The sequence below is a fragment of the Helicoverpa armigera genome, chromosome 22, assembly GCF_030705265.1.
Source record: "Helicoverpa armigera isolate CAAS_96S chromosome 22, ASM3070526v1, whole genome shotgun sequence".
Taxonomy (NCBI): Eukaryota; Metazoa; Arthropoda; class Insecta; order Lepidoptera; family Noctuidae; genus Helicoverpa; species Helicoverpa armigera.
Window position 1 is genome coordinate 2665494 of NC_087141.1, and position 5852 is coordinate 2671345.

The 5852-nt window shown below is 33.6% G+C and overlaps 1 long non-coding RNA gene across 1 annotated transcript; it reads left to right on the forward strand.

Moving 5' to 3' along the window:
* The first annotated feature begins 282 nt into the window (after positions 1–282).
* On the forward strand, positions 283–1152 carry LOC135118447 (uncharacterized). The gene is made up of 3 exons (XR_010277596.1): positions 283–479; positions 566–778; positions 1070–1152. It is a non-coding gene; the product is annotated as an uncharacterized LOC135118447 (long non-coding RNA).
* Positions 1153–5852: the final 4700 nt, after the last annotated feature.

Genomic DNA, 5852 nt, shown 5'->3' on the forward strand with positions numbered 1-5852 from the left:
TCACATCTTTTATTGGTTCTACTCTTACCCTATCTTTTTTTTCAGCTAAAATAAAAAAATAAATAATAAAAATTTTGAGTTGCATATTGAAGCAATTACTAAAATTTAATGTTTATTATCAATTAGCCAGAAATAAAATAAAATTCAAGAATTTATTTTCTACTGGCAACATTAAATCCATTTTCTACATGCAACATTATGCAAAATTGTCAATCAAACAAATTTGGCTGCCGGTTTGCGCTGAAGTGCTTTTCGGTGTCTTGTTTGTTTTTCCAGATTTTATCCCTATTAGTGCTTTATCCACCTAAGTCCGTTAAGTTGAGCCTCTGCTCCTTCGGCCGTGTCGATTTTGTGCTTGAGGTGATCGAAATCTTGTGAATTTTGTGCTTGAGATAGGACTCGTTGACCCGTTTTGTGATAATTAATATTTATCATGTCTAATAGAAAGTGTTGTGTTCCCGGATGTACAAATGGCTTAGGTAAGCATTTATCAACATCCTTAAAACAAATAGTCGTCATTTTGTCACGACTCCACTGAATTCTAACTTGTTACCCTTTTTTTCAGACACTACGGGGTATTTACATAAATTCCCTAATCCAGATAAGGATAGGCAGCTATTTAATACATGGGTCTTTCATATTGGTGGTGACATTTTGCAACTTGAAAATAACCATATTTTCAAATACCGCCGCGTCTGTAATGATCATTTCGAACCAAAATATTGGTGCCGGAATAACCGACTTGCCAAAGGAGCTGTACCTACAAAAAACATGCCAGGTTAGTTTTAGTAAAATACCCAAATTAAGGTACCTGTTTACCTTAAAGAGTACCTAAGTCTCAAATTTCTAGAGTTGATGTTAGAAAGAAATAAACAGTCATGTTATTTGAGTTTAAAGTAAACTTTCCAAATCACAAAATGAAAAGCTGCAGTAAGTCTAAAACATCTGAATAGAGATTTCTTTGGAGCCACAATTTCTGTATGTACGCAGTATGTCATACAAGAGTTTCTATATTACATTTCAAAATTTACTATATTTATAATTCATATTATTTTATCGTTGTTTACAGGATTATCTTGCTCGAAATTCAGCATTGAAAAAAGAGCACTAAGACCTCTTCAGATTTCAGGACCGTCTACATCAAAGGTATATTTTATCATATACATATAAACAAGCAATTCATTTTTATACATACATACATACATTTACATTACGTATGTACTAGCTTCCACTTGCGGCTTCGTCCGCATGGTGTATTGATAAAAAGTGGCCTATGTCTTAATCCAGGGTATCACCTATCTACATACCAAATTTCAACCAAATCGGTCCAGCCATTTTTGAGTGAAGTTATTTCAAAGATCATTTATTCCTACAAATTAGGCTGAAATTGAGTAACTTGAATGTCACATTTACCAAAATCCTTTGCTATTTTTAATTTGTTGTAATACTTAAATAGCACTGCATTACACAATTTTGGTACCCTCTTGACTGAATGAATAGGTAATGAATCATAGATCAAATGTTCCAAACATAATATGTGGTATCCATAACGTCTAGTTTTCAAGGTACATGTCAATTATGATTTCTACTACTCTCACTTAGGCATACAAAAAACCATTACCATGTCTGAAATAATTTACTTTTGTATTACTTTGTTTTGTTTAATACTTGTTTCTTTTCAATAATGTCAACATATTTGTGCATAATATGCGGCACCCATGCGGACAGCATATAGTGTAATTGATAGATAGACACTAGCAATAAATGATGTAATAATAACATATACTAATCACTGAATATTATTATTTACAGAACCTGCGCATCTACATATACACTCACAAGGTTCAATTGAAGATGTACAAATGAAAGAGAATCTTGGTGAGTGATCCTACATACAAGCATTTAATCAGCAATTATTTTACACATATTCTGTCCTGGAACTCCTTCATGCGCGGATAAAATGTAGCCTCTCTCGATAAATGTGCTAATTTACCTTAAAATCATCTTAAATTGAATTATTTTTGTTGTTCCTGAGTTATAATTTTGCAAACAATTAAAGTAAACTAGCCTCTCTATAAACCTATCCCTTAAGACAAGAGTGATTGATGAAATACAGTTTGTTAAATTACATTTATATGTCATATGCATAAGTCCTAAAATGTTAACATCCTTATCACTACATAGTATAAAACAAAGTCGCTTTTTCTGTCATGTGTCATGTTGTATGTCCCTATGAACGCTCAAATCTTTAAAACTACGCAACGGATTTTGATGCGGTTTTTTGTAATAGGTAGAGTGATTCAAGAGGAAGGTTTTTATGTATAATAACATACATTAAATACTGGGGAAATACTGTTATCCCGTGCGAAGCCGGGGCGGGTCGCTAGTTGATATTATAAACTATATAAAAGAAAAGTAACTTTGTCTAGTAGTGGGCTGGCTTTAATTAATTCAATATGATTCAAATAATGGTTACTCAATATGAACTGCTACATTCATGATGATGGTAATGATCATCAGCTTAATTGGTTTGTATATAATAGGCACACATTTCTTACCAAATATGTTAATGACCTTTCAGATCCTGTCACTTCAGAATCTCAGTCTGTACACAGTGATAGACAGCCTCATAGTGAAGAAGAAAATGTTGAGGTGGTGAAAGATCTTGGTAAGCAACACAATTGTAATCAAACTTAATAACTTCAAAGCTGAGTTTGCTTGTTACACTCACTATCATGGTTTATTAACTAGGTACTGATTTATAGATTTAATACATATTTCAATCATGGGATACTTTCACACACAACTAGCTTTGATGCTATCTCACTCATATGTACTCTTAAATTCTGCAATTTTTATTCATATGATTCTTATTATTTTTTCAGTGCATCGCAAAGTTAAATGTGTTAGTAAGAAGGCGGTAAAACAGGTTGCTGTTACGAAAACTGAGCGTGCTCTGTATCAGAAAATGCTGCAAGTTGGTGTGAAACTCAGCAAATGCCGTAGCAAGGTTAAAAAGCAGGCAATCAAGATCAAGGCCCTGCAAAATATTACTACAAACCCTCAATTTTAGAAACTCTAGACAAAATGTCTAGCACATCAAAAATTTTAACTTTGCTGCAGTTCAGGGAGCACAAAAGGAAAAAAAGGCCGGCGTTTCACATTAGAGGAAAAATTGTAGCTTTGACTATCCTCAAGCAAAGCCCAAAAGGATACAGATTCCTGAGGAAAATCTTTATCCTGCCATCACATAAATTTTAATAAAATTAATTAATATGGCAGATATAAATGCTGGTATCAATAAAAATTTGATGGCACAAATAAAAAGCCACACTTAAAATGAAACCAGAGCACAAATTATGTGTGGTTCTTTTGACGAAATGTCACTAAAACCGAATGTGGCATACAATGAAAGGAAGGACAGAGTGAGTGGGTTTGTAACCAATGGGCAAGAGACACTGCCTGAGTATGCAGATCATGCGCAGGTATTTATGATAAGAGGACTTATAAAAAATTATAAGCAACCCGTTGCATACACATTTTCTCAGTCTGCCACAAAGGGACCAGAACTGGCAAAACAATTAAAGGCTGTCATCACAGAACTACAAAATGCTGGTCTTAATGTGGTAGCAACAGTGTGCGACCAAGGAACAAATAATGTTAACTGCATTAAATTCTTGTTACAAGAAACAAGAGGTATTCTGTTAAGAAAATCAGAAGAACCTGAGGGAAATATTATTTTAATAAATAAACAGGAAATCATTCCCTTGTATGACCCACCTCACTTAATGAAATGTATAAGAAATAATTTAATAACGAAAAATCTACTATATAAAAAAGACAACAAAATGCTAATGGCAAAGTGGGAACACATAACTGCACTGCACCAAGAAAACCCAGGCTACAAAGGCATAAGACTGGTGCCAAAATTAACAGACTCCCACTGCATTCCCAGTAAAATTCCACGGATGAAAGTTAAATTTGCTACGCAACTATTCAGCCAAACTGTAGCATCAAATATGGGCTACCTAGCAGGTAAATAAACTTTATTACATAATGTTTTCACATTGCATTATTTTATCGATACTTATATATTATAAAGCTGAAGATTTTTTTGTTTGTATGTTTTCTTAACCATGCTAATCTGAAGAACCAATCCAATCACCAAGGTCGATCAGGTCTAATTTGAAATAATCTTTCACCGTTAGATAGCTCATTTATTGAGGAAGACTAAAAGTGACTTTTAATCTGGGTGCGCGAAGTAGCTTTCACGGGATGCGGTAGAACCGCGGGCGGAAGATTGTATAGTAAAAGTTTTCACAAATTAAAACTGCTCCCAGTTCAGATTTAATAATAACAAGTTTCTTATTGATGACTAGATGCCATAGTAGCCAGTGTATCTGCCTGCCACAGGAGGTCGCGGGTTCGATTCCCGCATAAGTCAAACATTTATGTGTGTGGGTGTTTCTACATATGTACACTATGTTATGTTATTTATAAAATATTTATATTTATATAAGTTCATTTATTGGTTGTCTGCTGTACCCAAATTACAAGCAAGCAATGCTTTGTTTGGGACTAGATTGCGTTGTAAGAACGTGTGAGGAATATTTATTAATATTTTTTTCTTATTTTTGCAGAAAAGGAATAATCTCTCAAGATGCGCAAAATACAGCGGACGTCATCTTGTTTTTTGACAAACTTTTTGACTCCATTAACGGAAGCTTCGGGAAAAGGAAGCACAGTAAACCACTGCTGGGACCTGCGACGCCGAACTCAATACATCACAAAACATGGATGGAGGCAAAAATATTTTTAAAAATATGAAATTTGTGAATGTAAAACCTCGAATGTGGAGTATGTTCCCACCTTAAGTAACTGGGTATGGACACTAGAAGGAATAGAACTGCTTTTAAAAAATTGCTGCGAAGTACGGAGTGACATCGGTTTGGTTGCGGCATCTGAATCAGGATCCAATAGAAAATTTTTTGGATCGATAAGGAGTCAAGGATGCCGCAACGTAAACCCTACTCCAGATGGATTTGAAGCAGCATTTAGCAGCCTTTAATAAACAGCCTATCTAGTGTCCATGCCCCAGGGACAAATTGTGAGGCAGATAATTGCCACGCTTTGCATGAAGTTCTCATCACAAGCGGGGCCTGCAAAGAACAAATAAATTGTGAGCTCTCTGAGATTCCGGACATTGAATTTACAGCCCTTGAAGACAAAAGCGACCCCGTATAATTGGGGGCTACAATATGTTAGCGGTTATTTTATTAAAACCGCTAAGAAGAAAGTCTTCAAGGGTTGTAGTGAATGTAAAAAATTTAATGTCCGATCAGGAACACGATTATTTAAAATATAGAGAGTATGCTAATAAAAATGGCTTTGCAGTCCCAGCGACTCTCTCTTAAATTGTGTTTCGAATCTGCAGGATATAAATTACACAATAATTAAAAAATGTTTGGAAAAAAAATATTTAAAAGATTTCATCAAAACATTAATATTTATACATTTGAAATTCGATTTCATAAAATGTGAAATTCATAAAGAAAAATTAATAGACTTTTTAATCAATATATCCTGCAGATTCTTTATTTACAATTACTGTAAAGATATTAATAAAATATTAATAAATAGGAGAGAGTGTGATGATGATACGGATTCCTATAAGCTAAAAGCGAAAAAATTATACATGAAATGTTTTAAAAGAAAAAAATAAATTATATTAAAGGTTATCAGTGTTTTATTTATTGAAAAACATCTTATAAATATTAAACAAAAAGAAACAAAAATCTACCTAGACCCAGTAACCACTGCTTTATGTAGCTATATGTATATATATTGACAAA